Here is an 18,230-nt window from a genome sequence, read left to right on the forward strand (position 1 = left end):
GCTTAGAGTCTGTACTCTCATCAAATGGGGAAAAAATCATCCCAGTTTTCCACTGTTGTTTTAGAAAAAAAAAATAGAAACAATGTTTGTGTCCCTCTTCACACTGATTGCCTTACAGTTTGCAGAGGTTGTTGCAAAAACAGGTTTGCCCAAAGGCGTTATCAACATCCTGCCAGGATCAGGTAACGTGTAGTCATGTTTACTGTACTCGTGCTGCCATGTGATACTGTCACGGTGGAACAGAACTTATATCTCAAACACTCTGGGTTTAGATTGAAAAAGACTATTGGTAAAATAAACTTGCAGGTTTATTTCTTAGAAGACAGACATGCACAATTATGCAACTAACAATTAATATATATATATACTTACTGGGTATTGGAAAATGAAATATTCCGATGTTAGGAATAGCAGTTCATTCAGGAATCCGGAAAATCACGACAAGCACAGGAATAAGGGGTGCAAGCATGGCAGTTCAGTTATTGGCGAATAATTATCTTGTCCCAATCACAGGTTGCCAGGTAACGTGAGAAGCAGGGTTTACCTAGCCCCTCATTAGTATACCCCTCCCCTGGTCCTACTTGGCCAGCCCATTTATTTAAAAATATGACAAGAGGCCTAGGTGCCATTATGTCTACTAAAATGGTTATTGGGACAGAGACCTTTCCTGTAGGGGTGTTACATTTAACCGGTGATGTGGTTATCACCTACAGTAGTTGTGAGACCCGGTCTGCATATTCAAGGGGTGAGTCATAGCCCCTTTGATCAGCATATGGCCTCACCTCTGGTGTTACTTAGCCACAGGGGTCGGGAGGTGTAGGACATCTCAAAGGACTTTTAATCATGCCTTCCTTGCCTACACTTAGCATATCAAAGCCCCATTTGCTGAGTTCTGCTCTGCCTTATCCCATATAGCAGAAAAATAGACAAGTTCTAAAATATAACTTCTGGTGCAGGAATATGTTAAAATATGCATGTGCAACCTTGTCTATATGTGTACTATGATCTCTCCAAAAATTAGCTGGCTAGCTTGTTCAACTGCTGAGATAGGATTTATATGTTACAACATTGCATTTCATATAAGCCTAACTCCTATCTCTTTAATGGTTAACCTTCGTGGCTTGCAGGGCAAGTGATCCATAAGCCCAGCACTGCAGGACATGCCCGTCGGCCTAGGACTCTCAGCCCGCTGGCTAGGAGCGAAAGAATGGGCTCGCTAGCTAACGGGGAATGGGAGATACAGCGTTAATTACTGTAGGCTTGAACTTGGCATGGGAAAACATGGCTGTCGGTTCCCACGTGAATTACGATTCAACCGCAAGTTCAATTGGATAATTAGCCGGATGGGTTACTTCAAAGACGAGGCGAACTTCAAGTTCACTGCAACCACTTATTCAATTGACCGTGCGGTTAGCAGGGCAGCTTTCGAAGAAGGCTGTCGAGGAACACAATGTTAGTCTATGGCGCCATTGACTTCAATGGGAGGGCGCCTTCTACTGAAGTAAAAAAGCGGTCAACGGCACGGTTTTTAAAACTCCCATAGACTTCTGTGGGCTGCACCCTGAGACATGGGTTAACTGCAGTTATGACCCTGCAAACCGGGGCCGACAATGGGGTGGAAGGGAACACAGGATTATACACACAATGTAGTAAACCCTTCCCCCCCCGATATGATTTATAAACATACAGTAATACAACAAAGAGCTGCAGGGAGTTGCAGCCTTATTCTGGGGACAAAAACAGATGTGACAGGGGAATGAAAGTTATTACACAACACCAATTAACCTCTTGTGTCCCCCGCATGATTGCTGGGGCTGTCAGCTGGGGGTGACCCCTTTATTCAGGCCTGGCATAGCCTCCCATCATGACACCTCCTCTCCTCAAAATGTGCACGGTTGGCCAGCTACCTCGTCAGGGGACTGGGCCAGTGGGGCAGCTTTTGAGGATTCACGTTCAGAAGGGGTTATCTTGCCGGGACAATCCATCTGCGTTCCCGTGCTCGCTGCCCTTTTTGTGCTGGATGGTAAAAGTCGAATACTTGCAAAGCAAGACTCCATTGGAGCAGTTTGGCATTCTCCCCTGACACCCTCTGCAACCAACTCAAAAGGTTGTGGTCAGTTATGACAGTAAATGTGCGACCGTATAAGTATGGCTGGAGCTTGCGTAGAGCCCATACAATCGCCAGACACTCCTTTTCAATTGTGGCATAGGCCACTTCTCTGGGCAACAGCTTGCGACTTAGGTATACCACCGGGTGTTCACTGCCCCCTCTCCTACTTGGCTGAGTACAGCACCAATGCCAAAGTCAGAGGCATTGGTCTGCACCAAGAACTGTTTGGTATAGTCAGGAGCAGCCAAGATAGGAGCACTGGCTAGCACAGCCTTTAAAGCCTGAAATGCAATTTCATAAGTGGGAGACCAGACTACCAGCACAGGCGATCACTTCTTGGTTAAGTCGGTCAAGGGTTTGGCCACGGCGCTGTACTGTGGGACAAACTTTCTGTAGTAACCTGCGGTGCCCAAGAAAGCCATGACTTGCTTCTTAGTTTTGGGGACAGGCCACTGCCCTATTGCTTCCACTTTGGCCGGCTCGGGTTTAAGGTGCCCGCGACCCTCCCGGTGCCCTAACTAAAGAACTTCAGCCATCCCTACTAAGCACTTGGTGGGTTTTAAAGTGAGACCCGCTTCCCCAATGAGCACCACAGCTACATGCACTAAATGGGATTCCCACGAATTACTAAATACAGCAATGTCGTCCAGGTATGCCCTTGCATAACCCTGCATCCCCTCCAGTAACCGATTGACCAGGCATTGGAAGGTAGTCGGGGCATTCTTCATTCCAAATGGCAACACCAAAAACTCATAGAGGCCACTTGGAGTAATGAAAGCCGACTTCTCCCTAGCCTCCAGGGTCAGAGGGATCTGCCAATATCCTTTGCTCAGATCCATTGTGGTCAGATACTTTGCCCCCGCGAGTTTATCTAACAACTCATCCATGCGGGGCATGGGATACGCATCTGCCACCGTCCCTGCATTGAGCAACCGGTTGTCCACACAGAACCGGGTGGTTCAGTCCTTCTTAGGCACTAGTAGTAAAGAGTGTTGTCAGAATGCTCAAATACCCAGCTATATAGTGAGTAATAAATCCCAAAACATAGGTAGGTGAATAACATATCAGTGAGTTAGTCCATATAACCAAATAAAGCCATAAATCCCTGAAAACCGAGAGTGAATGAGTAAACTCACCACTCTCAATTTCATTGGGGGCAATGAGGCAACAGTAAGGGCTATAAACTCACAAACACCTCCTTGTAGGGATGACGTGCTCCTGCTGGTAGAGTCCAAGTAGATGTAAGAAGAGTAGAGCACCGTCAGAAACAGGAGTCAGGAGAGGATCCAAGGAGCAAAAAAATCTTTAATGGAGTTAAGACAGCATAGGGAAGAACCTCCTACGCGTTTCAAACGTCTTGTTCTTTATCAAGGAGTAACAAACTAGTGCAGATACATCCCTTAAATAGCCAGCTGATCCGCCTCCATTTCGCACCACAAATACGTAGTGACGTCATGACGCAACATCCCGGCGCAAGTGCATCACATGGAGGTGCAGTCAGAGTTACTGGAGATGCCTGTGCGGAGCGGCTACGGATCGCCATATGGGACAAAAATAAAGAGCAAAAGCCAAGGAACTATAAACAATGCACAGTCCCTGATAATGTATCAATTCACCCCGATCTGCAATATGAAAAGCAGAAGGATTGAATGAGGGACATCATCTAAATATGTGCAAGTCTAATGCTCACAGTAGCTTGGTCTCAAATGAACATAAGATCACTAGTCACGTATAAGCGAATCAAAATTCAGAAACAGGAAATGTATCTGCAGAATACACATTAACCCACAGGGGTAATGAATAAAAACATAGTTAAAAACAGAAAAAGTACAAAAAATTACAATACAAAAAGAATATAAAAAGAATTCTAAAGAAAAAATAATATCAAAAAAATGAATGTGTCTAGTTAAAAGAAACTCTTATGCTGATATTGGTGATTCAACATTCATAATAGATATATACTAAAGAAAATGTATATATATAAATTACAAAAATCATTCAAAAAAACATAAAGAAAATCTAAAGTGAATGAATTCACAAAAAGAAACCAATATATGATGACTTATCAAATAAGCAGAATACTAGGAGTGGCCAGAAACTGACAAAGTTGATATATAGAATTCATTGGGCTTCAAGGACAATTAGTTAGCAAAGAAATCATTAAATTCTGTAAAGAATATCTACTTAGGGAATCAATATAATATGCATTTTTAGAAAAGAAAAAAATTGTATATATATATATATATATTTATATATATATATATATATATATATATATATATTTGAGAAGACACATGTATATATATATATTTTAAGAAGTGACTCAGACTCCAATCTACATTCATTCCCAGAGGGAAGCGTGTTTGGAGCATAAAGATCCAATACGCTTCCCTCCGGTCCAGCAGATTGACATGATCACCTCCTCTTTTGTGCTGATGAACTAATTCAATTCCTAAAAAAGAGAAATTCCTCACCCCACCTTTGCCACATTCTGTAAAATGTTTAAAGACTGGGTGATTCTGGTCTTTTTTTCTTATAAGTCTGAGGTGCTCTTGAATTCTGATCTTAAGTGCCCATGTGGTTCTCCCCACATATCTTTTGTGACATCCACATGTTATTAAATACACCACATAGTGGCTATTGCAATTTATAAAGCTGTTAATTTGATATTTTTTATTTTTATCCGCAGTCTGATGAGAACTGGGGAGAAAAAATGTAGGCAGTCTCATGTATCTACAAGCAATACATGCCCCGCATTGAAAAGAACCTTTAGTAAGAAATAGTTTTTGTCTAATATCAGGAATTGAGATGTCACTGGGATATATGTATGAGCCAATTATTTAAGCACGTCTAAAGACAAACTGTGGACCGTGTTCAATATACTTGCTCAATATTGGGTCCATCTCTAGAATTCCCCAATGTTTTTTTTTATAATAGATTTGACGCTATTACTTTGTTTATTAAATTGAGAAATAAACAGAGGGGAGCTGTTCGACAACCTGTTCTTAGCTTTGTTCCCCATTTTTCTATGATTGATGTGTGATGATGTTATATGATATGGAAGAAGTGTGGATATATATACATATGTAGTGCTATCTGAAAAGCATCATTAAGGTTATCCGACGAATAACCTCTGTCCAGAAACCGTTGAGCAAGCCCCTCAGACTGAGAAAGAAAACACACCAAAGTGGAGCAATTCCTCCTCAGCCTGAGGAACTGTCCCTTAGGTATCCCCCTGATCACCGCCCTGGGATGGCAGCTGTCCGCCCTCAGAAATGTGTTCCTGGAGTTAATTTTCCGGAACACATCTGTTTGTATTGTGCTATTAACATCGATGAATAATTGAAGATCCAGAAAGTTGATGTGATGTGCATGTGAATTAATGGTAACGTGTAGGTTATAAATATTATGATTAAGGTAAGAAACGAAAGAATTGAAAGTAGTGAGGTCACCCTTCCAAATGATAATGAGATCATCAATGAATCTTTTGAAAAAATAGTATTATTACGAAAAGTGTTATTACTAGAAAAAATGTGTTGTGATTCCCACCACCCCATAAAGAGATTTGCATAAGAAGGTGCAAAACTCGTGCCCATAGCTGTGCCGATTAACTGTAAATAAAACTTGGGCTCAAAAGTGAAAAAGTTATGTGTGAGAAGAAAAGAAGATGAAAGTGGATTGAAATAATGAAGTTTCTGGATTCTCCACAAAATGGGGGACAGCTGCCAATCCGTGATCATGCCGAATAACAGAGTACAGGGAAACCACATCTAATGTAACCCATAAATAATCACTACACTAGGGTAGATCCATAAGTTTGCCCATAAGGTCACCAGAGTCCAAAATGTAGGATGGAAGGTTTTCTGACAATAGGTTGTAAGAAATTATTGATGTACCTAGAGAGATCATCTCCCAAAGATCCAATACTAGAGACTATTGGCCGACCAGGAGGGTCGACCAATGTCTTATGGATCTTTGGGAGATGGTGAAAGATGGGGATTATGGGGTGGAGGTTGACAATGAAGTAAACTTCTTTTTTGACAAAACCTCTGTGATCACACCCAATTCCACAAGCTCGTTAAGGGCCATCATGAATTCTAAGGTTGGGTCAGATGGTATTACAGAGTAGGAGGAGAGATCTTCCAGTTGACGAAGAGCTTCTCTAAGATAACTCTCACGACTCTGCACCACCACCACACACCCCCAAATCGGCACTTTTAATTATCAACAAATAATTATTTTGAAGGTTTTTTAACGCTGCTCTTTCCTCCCTGCTAAGGTTATCACAATCATAGCGAGAAAAAGAAAACCCTTGTGATAGAAGACAAAGGTCCCTGATGACCAAGTTCTCAAACATAGGGAGAAATTGGCCTTTAATGTGAGTAGGGTAAAAGATAAAACTCCTTTTGAGACCAGAATACCATTAAAAAAAATGTGTGGGAGAGGCGCATGCGTGGCACTGAGTTGAATGGAGTCCTGATTACAGAGCTCCTCACCTGTCGGCATTCATAAGCATAATAAAAGCTGCAATTTCGAATGCACACCGGCTCACTATACTGCATAAGCTGTATAAAACTGCAGAGATGGCTTCAAGCAGATCTGCCCGTACAAAAAGCCAGCCGGTTTCCACGTATTTCATAAGGAAAGCAATGCCCCCATCGGATAAACAGGACAAGATGGAGTCTCCCGCCCAACCTGCTAGTAAAGACCCCGAGACAGACCCCTTCACAGAAGATGAAGGCGATGAAGAAGTAGTACGCAGGAAGGACTTGAAAGAATTCTGCTCACAAATGAAAAAGTTTTTCAAGTCTGAGCTATGGGCCCTCAGAAAAGATTTAGACGCTCTGGGTGAAAGAACTGACACTCTAGAATCAAAGACTGATGAATCAATGGTTGCCATCTCCCACACACAAGAACAAATATCCTCTCTAACTGACAAAGTCAAGTTCCTTGAAGATAAAGCAGAGGACGCGGAAAACCGCTATAGGAGATGCAACATTAGGCTTCGAGGGGTTCCCGAAAGTATCACTGACCCAGAAGATTTTATCCTCAGATGGCTAGAGCACCTCTTCCCGGACAAACCTGAGTCAGTTTTACGGCTAGATCGGTGCCATCGAGCTCTCCGAGGGAAACCGCAGAGCGGAGACCCCCCCAGGGATATTGTCTCCAGGTTCCACCACTTCTGCACAAAGGAAGAGGTGTGCAGAATAGCCCGAGAGGCCAGGTCACTGGAATTTGAAGGGATTAAGCTCCAAGTATACCAAGACCTGGCCCCGGCTACCCTAATGAAAAGGAGAGCCCTGGCCCCCACCACACGAGTACTGCGGGACAATAACATTAAATATCGTTGGCTGTTTCCTTGTGCCCTTCTTTCTATTAAAAACGGGGTAGCCCACGCTCTAAAGAAACTGGAGGATGGAGAGAGTTTCCTAATTAAACTGGGCATCACCGGAGACCCCCGAAGCGTGCCAGGTTCACCAGTACCAAAGCGTCCATCTACGTCCAACAGCTCCCCTGGCCCCTCGTGGTCCAAAGTGGGAGCCAACAAAACCAAAAACATTACCGTCTCTGAGGCGTCAGGCTCGGATTGATCCTGTTTCCCTTATTGTTGAACTCTCTCTAAGTTTACCCTACCCTTCAGAGGAACCGAAAAATACAATACCACCTCCCGCCAGTATCTAGGCTTACCTTCATCTTCACGATCCTAATCTCAACACGGAGCTGAGCCGCACACCACCTTGGAGCAGCAGCCATCTTACCCTGGACTTCCCTGGATCGGAGCGGGAATGACAATGAAGATGGCGCGAAACCGGGTATGACATCATCTTCACCCTCCCACATCTCGCGAGATCCCGCAATTCACTATGACTGGATGCCACCACCAAGATGACAAAGGTCATGAACCCGGATGCAGAGGGAATCCAACCCACAAGGAGAAAATCTGAAGAGAAGACCGGGAACACTCCAACCCTGCGAGACGCACCACATCGATGATCCCTTTACAGTGACATTTCACCCAGTAACCACCCCACTTATACACTACATTACACACCACACATTAACAACTTAATAAAACTAATAAACTAACATAAGACACGGATCTCTGTAGATGCGCACATAAGAGATGTATCTATATGTGTGTTGGTGCACGTGTGTCGGTATAGATATATATATATTGAGATATGTCTACCCTTACACACGTACCGAAGTTTATCTGTATATAATTGTAGTTTGCAGTTATGAAAATATTGGTATAAGTGTAGGCTAATATATATATCATGAATCGCACGTATAAAATATTAACATGTTATATAATATAAATGAGTTGCATAGCTAGCTACATGCACATCTGCATGAATATAGGTACAGTGATGCATATAGTCATATTATATATCAGTGGGCTTACCTAGATGGTCACATGATACTTCACTGTGAATTATTCTATGATTTATTTTATCTTGTCCCTGGAGTGGGATCATATCTAGTCATAGTTTAGGACCCCCAGATAGAAGAATATAATCTTAACCCATATATACCTTGATTAGGTAAGTTTACAATTCCCACTAACACCTATTGTCCCCCTAATACACACAACTGACATACAATGGTACTTTCAAATTACCCCCAAGACTTATATGAATAGAGACACTTAGTTTAGCCCCCTTCTATTCCTACCGGTATACCTACACACACCAGGCCCGACACCTTTCCTTCTCTTAGCCTGTACAGCGGATTACTGAATCTCCACACTGACTATGTCTTTGTTTTAGTTCCACTATAAATATGAGACAGTCAGCTCCTATCTCGCTTTCGGACAAATTGCTGTAACGTAGGGATCATGCCCTTAATCTCTGGCGGGTATTGTTCGGTTCCACAGAGAGTTTTTCGTTCTCTTGTAGAAAGAGTCATATCTTTTTACTTACAGTTCATAGTTTAAAGTGTTTAATATGTTTAACATGTCCTAGCTAATTGCTGCAAATTTGTTTTTTTTTCATTAGACGAATGCCGGCAGGCCCAGCCTCACTGTGGCATATGCGTTCTCTACCATGGTCCCCTAAAACAAGGGACCAGCCTCAAGACCTAGGGAGGTCTGTCTCCAACTATGGAGGCTGGCTCATCCAGGCAATGAGACCTGAAGACCCTCCCTCTAGGCGCAGGAGCCGTCCTCGGGGGCCCCCGAGGCGAGCTCTTGTCTTCCCTTTTTTTCCTCCCCTTGTTTTGCTTTTCTTATTTTGTACACTAATTAATTTATTTTGTTTTTCCCTTCATGTAGCTTTCCTAGTATGTCCAACCCCTCCCCACCTCCCCCCCCCCTCCCATTAACCCAAGATGCCGGGAATCAAGAGTCGCACCTCAGAATCAAACAGAAAAAGGTAAAGAAAAGACCCCTTCGGGCAACACCAGCAATGAGTATCCACCATTTAACACATCGCACCTCCTCCATATTATAGAATGGCACTAACCCTAATTTCACACAACGTTAAGGGCTTTAATAGTCCAATAAAAAGAAGACTAGCCTTTTCCAACTACAGGAGAAAACAAGCTGAAGTGTTGCTCCTCCAGGAGACACACTTCAGTAAAAAAAATACACCTAAATTATTAGACAAGGGCTTCTCACAGTTCTATACAGCCTCAGCGGCCACCAAAAAAGGCGGGGTAGCTATACTTTTTAGTAACAAAATCCCATTTGTAGTCCAAACAATTAAAAATGACGCGGAAGGCCGATTTCTCATTCTTGTAGGCACTATACATGAACAATATATCACCTTAGCTTCCCTATATGCCCTGTGTATACAGGACGCTGCATTCTTCAATAAGTTCTTCCGCACCCTAAGTTCAATATCCCAAGGCAGCACCATCCTCGCAGGGGATTTCAATATTGTTATGCAAGCTTCCCTAGATTGATCAGGAGGAAACGACTCAGACAACAAAAAGGCTCATTCTTCCCTACTTAAAAACATAAAGGATAACCAATTAGTGGACATTTGGAGAGATACACACCCGACAAGCAAAGATTATACATTCTACTCCCACCCACACACATCATATAGCAGAATCGACTACTTCTTCGTTTCGTGTCAATTGGTTCCTATGGTCGCTCGTTCCGAGATTCATGATATTTCATGGTCCGACCATGCGCCAATAGAGCTACGGTGCAACAAAATTCAGGCCTTTAGACCGGGGACGAACTGGAAACTAAATGAGTCAATCTTAAAGATACCTGTACTCTGTTATAATATAGGTCAAGATATTGATCAATTCTTTGAACTAAATACAGGCTCTGTGGAATCTCACATTACTCTATGGGAAGCTCACAAAGCAACAATGAGGGGACTATTAATCAGCCTCACTGCTAAACGAAAACGGGAGAGAGATGCTAAAATTGTCATTCTCCAGGACAAACTCCACTCTCTACTAATATCTCACAAGACTCATCCAAACAACCAAACATTGCAGGCATTAAAAGATACCAAAATTGAACTAAATATGTTATTAACGTCCAGGGCCGATAACTCACTAAGTTGGTCAAAGAGGAAGTTTTATGAAAAAGCTAACAGGCCGGATACGATGCTAGCACGAGCCCTAAAAGAGAGACAATCAAAGTTTAATATCCAAGCTTTACGCTTAAAATCTGGCATCCACACATCCAACCACCAAAAGATAGTAGAAGAATTTGGCTCTTTTTATGGTTCCTTATATGATGGGAAGAAAGTGGCACATAACAGCAAAACGAGCAAGGCCTTAAGAGATTTCTTAGCCAGCTCAAGGCTAGAGAGATTGACAGAGAGCGATCGGGACAAGATAGGCGCTGACTTCACTTTAGAAGAAGTGTCACAAGCTATCAAAGAACTCAAATCATCAAAAACACCTGGTCTGGATGGTTTCTCGGGGCTCTACTATAAGAAATTCTCGGAATTACTTGCCCTGCGGTTGCTCCATATGTTCAACGCGATTTTAGCGGGAGCCCCGATCCCCGGAGATATGCTGCGAGCGTCTATATCACTAATACATAAGCCTGGGAAAGATCCGCTGCATTGTAAAAGTTATAGACCTATATCTTTAATCAATACTGATATCAAATTATTCGCTAAACTTCTGGCCAACAGATTGAGTCTAATCCTACCCAGACTAATACATCCAGATCAAGTCGGTTTTATCAAGGGGCGGCAGGCAGCGGACAATACCCGACGATTTATTGATCTGCTCGAATTGGCAAACAAAAATAACAATCAAAGTATGCTATTAAGTCTGGATGCAGAAAAAACTTTCGATAGGATAGACTGGCCAAATCTTAAAGAAACACTCGCAGCATTTGGTTTCGGGGGTCGGGTGAGCAGAGCAATTATGTCTCTATACTCAGGCCCTACAGCCAAGGTTGTACATCAGGGTTTCCCCTCACTCCCATTCCAGATTCAGAGCGGCACAAGACAGGGGTGCCCTTTATCCCCTCTCCTGTTCGCCCTATGTATCGAACCTCTGGCGGCGCACATCCGAGACAACCCAGATATCTCAGGGTTAAACACATATTCGCAATCACACAAAGCGGCCCTGTATGCTGATAATATCTTATTAATAATCTCAAAACCCCTCACCTCCCTCCCAAACCTATTCGACCTACTAGACAGATTCTCCAAAGTCTCTGGATTTAAAATAAACCAATCCAAATCGGAAGCTCTAAATATCAACCTCCCTAGCCACATGGAGAAATTGTTAAAGTTGAACTTCCAATTTAACTGGCAAAGGAAATCCATAAAATACTTAGGTATTCACATCACAAAAAGTGCTAAAAATATCTATTCCGCAAATTATCCCAACCTAATTCGGTCATTGAAAAAGGACCTCTCCAGATGGGCCTCCAAGAAAATTTCTTGGATAGGTAGGATACATAGCATTAAAATGAACTTACTTCCCCGTATCCTATACCTCTTCCAAACTTTACCGGTGCCACTCAAACTGAAAGATATGCTCTCGCTTCAGTCTGAAATTGCTAAGTTTATATGGAAGGGGAAAAAACGAGTTAACAAAACAAATATGAAAAGATCTGTCCTAGCGGGAGGGTTAGCGGTACCCTGCCTGTTTCGTATTATAAAGCGGCACAATTAAGTCATATTATACAATGGCACTCCAACCCTAAATTGAAAAGATGGGTGGAGCTGGAAGGTGCTGCTTGTTCCCCATTGGATCTTAGCAGTCTAATTTGGCTACCTAAAAGTTCTAGAAAACATATTGATTTGCCGCTCACCTCAATGACCAACTCACTATCTGTCTGGGAAGCTTCAAAAATTAAGAATTCTCTCACATCAGATAACTCCCTGATGTCCCCCCTATGGAATAATTTGAGGTTCGCACCCGGCCTAATAGGCAGTAATAGTTCTATTTGGAGATCAATAGGATATAATAGGATCAAAGACCTGGAGGGTTATAATCTAAAAATCAAAACATTCGATCATATCAGATCAGAACAAAATTTACCCCATGCAGAATTCTTCAAATACCTCTAGATATGAGCATTCTATAACAAATTGGCCCCATACCCCCCTCTGACAAAATTTGAAAAGCTCTGTCGGGCAGAAACCGACACTAAGGGACTTATATCAATGATATATGGAGAGGTAGTCGATTCCTCAGCCCCACTCCAACACACCCCAGCATTTAGAAACCAGTGGGAGACAGACTTAGGAGAGATCCTGGAAGAGGACGATTGGAACACCATATACCTAGCCACAGCAAAAAGCTCCATATGCACCACACTAAAGGAGAACGCATATAAAGTACTCATGAGGTGGTACCTCACCCCACTCAAATTATCTAAGTTCATACCAGGTTCCTCCCCCCTGTGCCCCAAGCAGTGCGGGGGAACGGCCGACTTGTTACATATGCTGTGGTCTTGCCCACAAATAGCCCAAATATGGGAAAAAATCAGAAATTGGATACAGAGGATTTTTGACCTTACTATTCCCCCAGATCCTTGGCTGTTCCTCCTGAACAGACCTCGAAAAGATCTAACAAAATCCCAAAATAAACTAATTGCTCATTTTGCAATCGCAACGAGGTGTGAGATCGCAGCACTATGGAAACGCCCCGACATACCAAACATCCCAAAGATTCGGAATCGATTATGGTTTATTTGCCAGGTGGAAAAGTTAACGAGTCTAGTTAACGACACTGGTGACAATTATCTAAACGCCTGGTTGCCATGGTTGGCACAGACAGACATCCCCGGGGTTGAGCGTGACACAATTTGGCAATGATAGTGATAGATGCGTTCTCCCCTAGGAGTGGGTGATTTTGGTGAACCCAATATATACCATCCATCATATCTGACAGGAGCCAACTCACACAATATACTGCCAACAGATGGAATACTTCACTCGACTCGGTGATTCCAACATCTAATAATAAGATACCACCCTTTCCCACCCCTCTCCCAACTCCTAATCCTCCTTCCTCTACCCCATCCCCCCCTTCCCCATTTTTTTTTCTCCCTTCACCCCCAATCCCTTTTTTACCCCATTTCCCACGGCTCTGTAGGGCGTGAAAAGTCGTGGCACTCCCACTAATAAACAGTACAATATGTTCCAAAGATTGTATTTATTTTACTGTGATGCACAAAGTAACTATACAACGTATGTCTTATTGTATTTCATGAACAAATACTTCAATAAAATACAAGTCATAAAAAATAAAAAAAAATGTGTGGGAATGGAGAATTCATATGGAGGAACCAATTGTTCGAGACAAAGATCCTCCATATCTTAAATTGCACAAAATTCCTTAAAAGTACTTAACTCTCCTGAAGTGGTTGAGACTGTGTGCGATGAGGGGGCGCCGCCCCCCGAAGAGGACAGTGGACCCTCATCATCCACCTTTAATTCAGTACCCACTCTATCCTCAAGTTTACCAAATTTATCAAAAAATATTTTTAGAGATAACTTTTGAACAAACTTCTAGACATCTATTGTTGTGCCAAAAAGATCAAAGTCCATGGTGGGTGAGAATTGTAGACCCTTATCCAAGAGAGCAATTTCAGTGTGGGAGAGATCTGTTCAAGAAATATTGATTACATTATTGGAGATTGTCAAAACTTCTTCCTCTTTGGAGTTGATCTGTAACCGCTTCCTCCTCTTTCGGGGTGAAGTGATACATTATCAGGGACTGTGCATTGTTTATGGTTCCTTGGCTTTTGCTCTTTATTTTTGTCCCATATGGCGATCCGTAGCCGCTCCGCCCAGGGATCTCCAGTGACTCTGACTGCACCTCCATGTGATGCGTTTGCGCCGGGAGGTAGTGTCATGACGTCACTACGTATTTTTGGCGCGAAACGGAGGTGGATCAGCTGGCTATTTAAAGGGATGTATCTGCACTAGTTTGTTACTCCTTGATAAAGAACAAGACGTTTGAAACGCATAGGAGGTTCTTCCCTAAGCTGTCTTAACGCCATTAAAGATTTTTTTGCTACTTGGATCCTCTCCTGACTCCTGTTTCTGACGATGCTCTACTCTTCTTACATCTACTTCTTAGGCACTAGGACTACCGGAAAAGTCCAAGGGCTCTGGGACGGTACAATTACCCCAAGGGCCAGCATCTCCTCTACCTCTCTCTCTATACTGCTCTTCACCTCTGCTGATACTCTGTAAGCATGCTTATGCAGAGGTCGCATATCTCCTGTGAGTACTGGGTGATAAGTGATGTGTGTTTTCCCTGGCTTATGTGTGAACAGAGCCCTATACTGTTCTAACATAGCCCTGGCATCTGCTCTCTGACTGACACTCAACTGACCCCCTATCTCCACTGCTCTACAGTACCTCCTTGCCTAGCCTCCCCTAAGAGGTCAGGCAGAGCATTGCTCGCCAGATCCTGCATTGGTGGGCTACAAATGGCCAGTTTCGACCCCATACTCGACGCTCTGTACTCTTTAAGCATGTTAATGTGATATGTCTTATTCCTATCCACATCTACCTATACAACATAGTTTCACTCATTCATCTTCCGGAGTACCACATACAGTCCCGTCCAGGCAGCCATTAATTTGTTCTCCCGAGTGGGTTTAAGAACAAGTACCTGCTGACCTGGAATGAATTCTCTGCTACGGGCCTTCCGATCATACCATTTCTTTTGCTTGGTCTGAGCGGCCCTAAGATTGTCCTGTTCCAACCCCATGAGCATCTCTAACCGGTCCCTGAGATCTACTACATACTGAAGCACAAAGACATCAGTATTAGTAGCTTCCCCATCCCATCACTCACGGAATAGGTCCAGAGGTCCCCGTACCCTGCGGCCATATAGCAGTTCAAAGGGAGAAAAGCCTGTAGATTCTTGCGGTATCTCTCGGTATGCAAACAGCAAGTGCTGCAGGTGAATCTCCCAGTCTCTCCCCTCTGCCTCTATAAAGGTCTGAAGCATCTGCTTCAGGGTACCTTTCAACCTCTCACATAATCCGTTGGTTTGGGGGTGTAAAGGGGTTGTGCGCTGGTGCTGTACCCACCATGCATCCCAGAGACACTGTAACAGTTCACTCATGAACTGTGACCCTTGATCGGTTAAGATCTCACTAGGAAAGCCTACCATAGAAAAAGTAGTCAGCAATGCCCTAGCTACTGCCTTGGCATCAATAGTGGCAAGTGCTACTGGCTCAGGGTACCGGGTTGCAAAGTCCACCACCGTGAGGATGTAGCGTTTTCCTGTCCTTCTAGGAATCATAAGAGGTCCAACAAGATCCATAGCTACTCTCTGGAAGGGATCCCCCATTACCAGTAGCAGGTTCAGGGGTGCCTTCACGATCACCCGCTTCACCCACTCACTGGCAGGCATCACAGGAGCGGCAGAAAGTGCCTGCATCCCGTGATGCCCCGGCCAGTTGTAACGCTGCAACAGCTGGGATCTCATCCTAGCGACCCCCTGATACCCTGCTAGTGGAATAGATACACACATATTTATAAAAGGGAGGATGACTAATACAAGAATTCTGTACAAGACCAAGTTTCAGTCCACGATTGTAACGGAGTGCTCACCATAAAAAGGACGTGACCCCGGGCCAAGGTGGGGAATGACAAAACACCAACCTCCAGCCGCGAGAGAGCATCCGGAGTGTAGATTAGTCGTGGAAGCCGCGTCTAGGTTAGAGAGGTGAGAATGGTAGAAGATACTTGCCGAGGTCGGGGTTTGAGAGTTGCGGATCGTCGAGGGTTCTTGCCGTGGTCGGGGTTGGGGAGGTGCAGATCATCGTTGGTAAGCCAAGGTCAGAAGTGGAGAAGAGCAGAATCCAAAGAACAGGAAGGGTCAGACAAGACAGGACTTGGATACTAAGATACGGTTCAAAGCAAGGAGGCAAGAATTGCAGTTAGCACTTCGCACAGATGAAGTGTTATGCTCAGCCGATTTGCCAGAGGGCTTGTAGAGCATATCAAGAGAGGATGTCCAATGAGCTGCAGGCTGGGATGAGACTCACCAGTAAGCCTCGCTGTGATTGGCTGGTCTGATGTCAGCAACAGTTGTTGGGAATAACGCTGAAGAGCAGAGAAGATTTGGCGCATGCGCACAATGCCGCACATCGCGTGTGCGTGCTGCGTGCCGTTAATAGCACCGTGCGGGCGTAGCCAGGAGGCGGGGTCAGCGGGAACGGTATTTCTTGCAGCGTGGACTCCGGACGTGCCCCTAGGCTGACGGCTGGTACCAGCAGGTGCGTGAGACGTGTCAAAGGAAGAGGAGGAAGCGGGGCACCTAATCTCGGGTTGGAGTAAGCGGAGACCACGCCGAGCGCACCACGGATCACGGATTCTTACAATGATAATCTTGGGATAGTTTCAAACCTCCAGCACTAAAATTAAATTGTGATCTCTATGGATTACCTGTTGTCCAGTGCTGTGCATGATGTCAACATTAAGCTAAGATTTTTAAAATAAATTCAATGTTTAAACATTTATATGTTGTGAAGAGCGTTGCGCAAATAAAAGTGAAGGCTAAAACTTCTTTTTTTGTGAGTATATATTTTTTTAAAAATTCACTAAAAAAAACTTTGCTAAAGGAAGGTTATAGGTGAAAAATCAAAAGCTGGGATGTTTTTAGTACCCCTCGGGACCTTTGTCACTTTAATAAAATTCCTGGGTGGGACCAAAACGTTTGTATTACTAAATAACTAAGGACCTGTAAGATGCTAGATGCCCCCATTTGCTTTGTGGCTCCGTCAGTGTCTGATTGCTTTTGTGAAATGCTGCGTGAGATTCTTTCCTTGTGCAGGGTCAGATTCCTCTGTGGTCAGCTAAGGCCATTCATGGTGATACTGTTTTCTATTTTCCTACCTCTCTTGTTGCAAATGTTCCAGCTCCGCTTCATACATCATTGTGTGTGTGTGTGTGTGTGTGTATGTGTGTGTGTATGTGTGTGTGTGTGTGTGTGTGTGTGTGTGTGTGTGTGTGTGTGTGTGTGTGTGTGTGTGTGTGTGTGTGTGTGTGTGTGTGTGTGTGTGTCTGTGTGTCTGTGTGTGTGTGTGTTTGTCTCCGTTTCTGTCTGTTAGCAATAAAGCATTGAATAGAAAAAAATAATAAATCTTGGAGATGTACTAAATCGGGAGCCACGCTCAGACTGCATTATAAGCGTTCCGCGTTGTAGCGGATTGCCCTATAACGGGGTTGAGCTGTATTGTTGTCATATTGGATGTAGCTTTGGGCTTCTTTGTCTTTTGTTATACAGGCATACCCCGCATTAACATACGCAATGGGACCGGAGCATGTATGTAAAGCGAAAATGTACTTAAAGTGAAGCACTACCTTTTCCCCACTTATCAGTGCATGTACTGTACTGCAATCGTCATATATGTGCATAACTGATGTAAATAACGCATGTGTAACAGGCCCTATAGTCTCCCCGCTTGCGCACAGCTTCGGTACAGGTAGGGAGCTGGTATTGCTGTTCAGGACGTGCTGACAGGTGCATGCGTGAGCTGCCGTTTGCCTATTGGGCGATATGTACTTACTCGCGAGTGTACTTAAAGTGAGTGTCCTTAAACCGGGGTATGTCTGTACTTATTTATCTTAGAAACAGACTTGTTTTGCCACAAGAACTGCAGCTATATTTTTACAGTGATATTTAATAATGAATGCGGCGAAAACTCCAGATTTGT

The 18,230-nt window shown here is 43.7% G+C and overlaps 1 protein-coding gene across 1 annotated transcript in view; it reads right to left on the reverse strand.

Annotated features, from left to right (window-relative positions):
• LOC142499912 (cytochrome P450 2A4-like) overlaps window positions 1-18,230 on the reverse strand; it is a 91,448-nt gene that overhangs the window by 68,419 nt on the left and 4,799 nt on the right. The window lies entirely within an intron of this gene.

Source organism: Ascaphus truei, chromosome 7 (genome assembly GCF_040206685.1).
Source record: "Ascaphus truei isolate aAscTru1 chromosome 7, aAscTru1.hap1, whole genome shotgun sequence".
In the NCBI taxonomy this organism is placed as follows: Eukaryota; Metazoa; Chordata; class Amphibia; order Anura; family Ascaphidae; genus Ascaphus; species Ascaphus truei.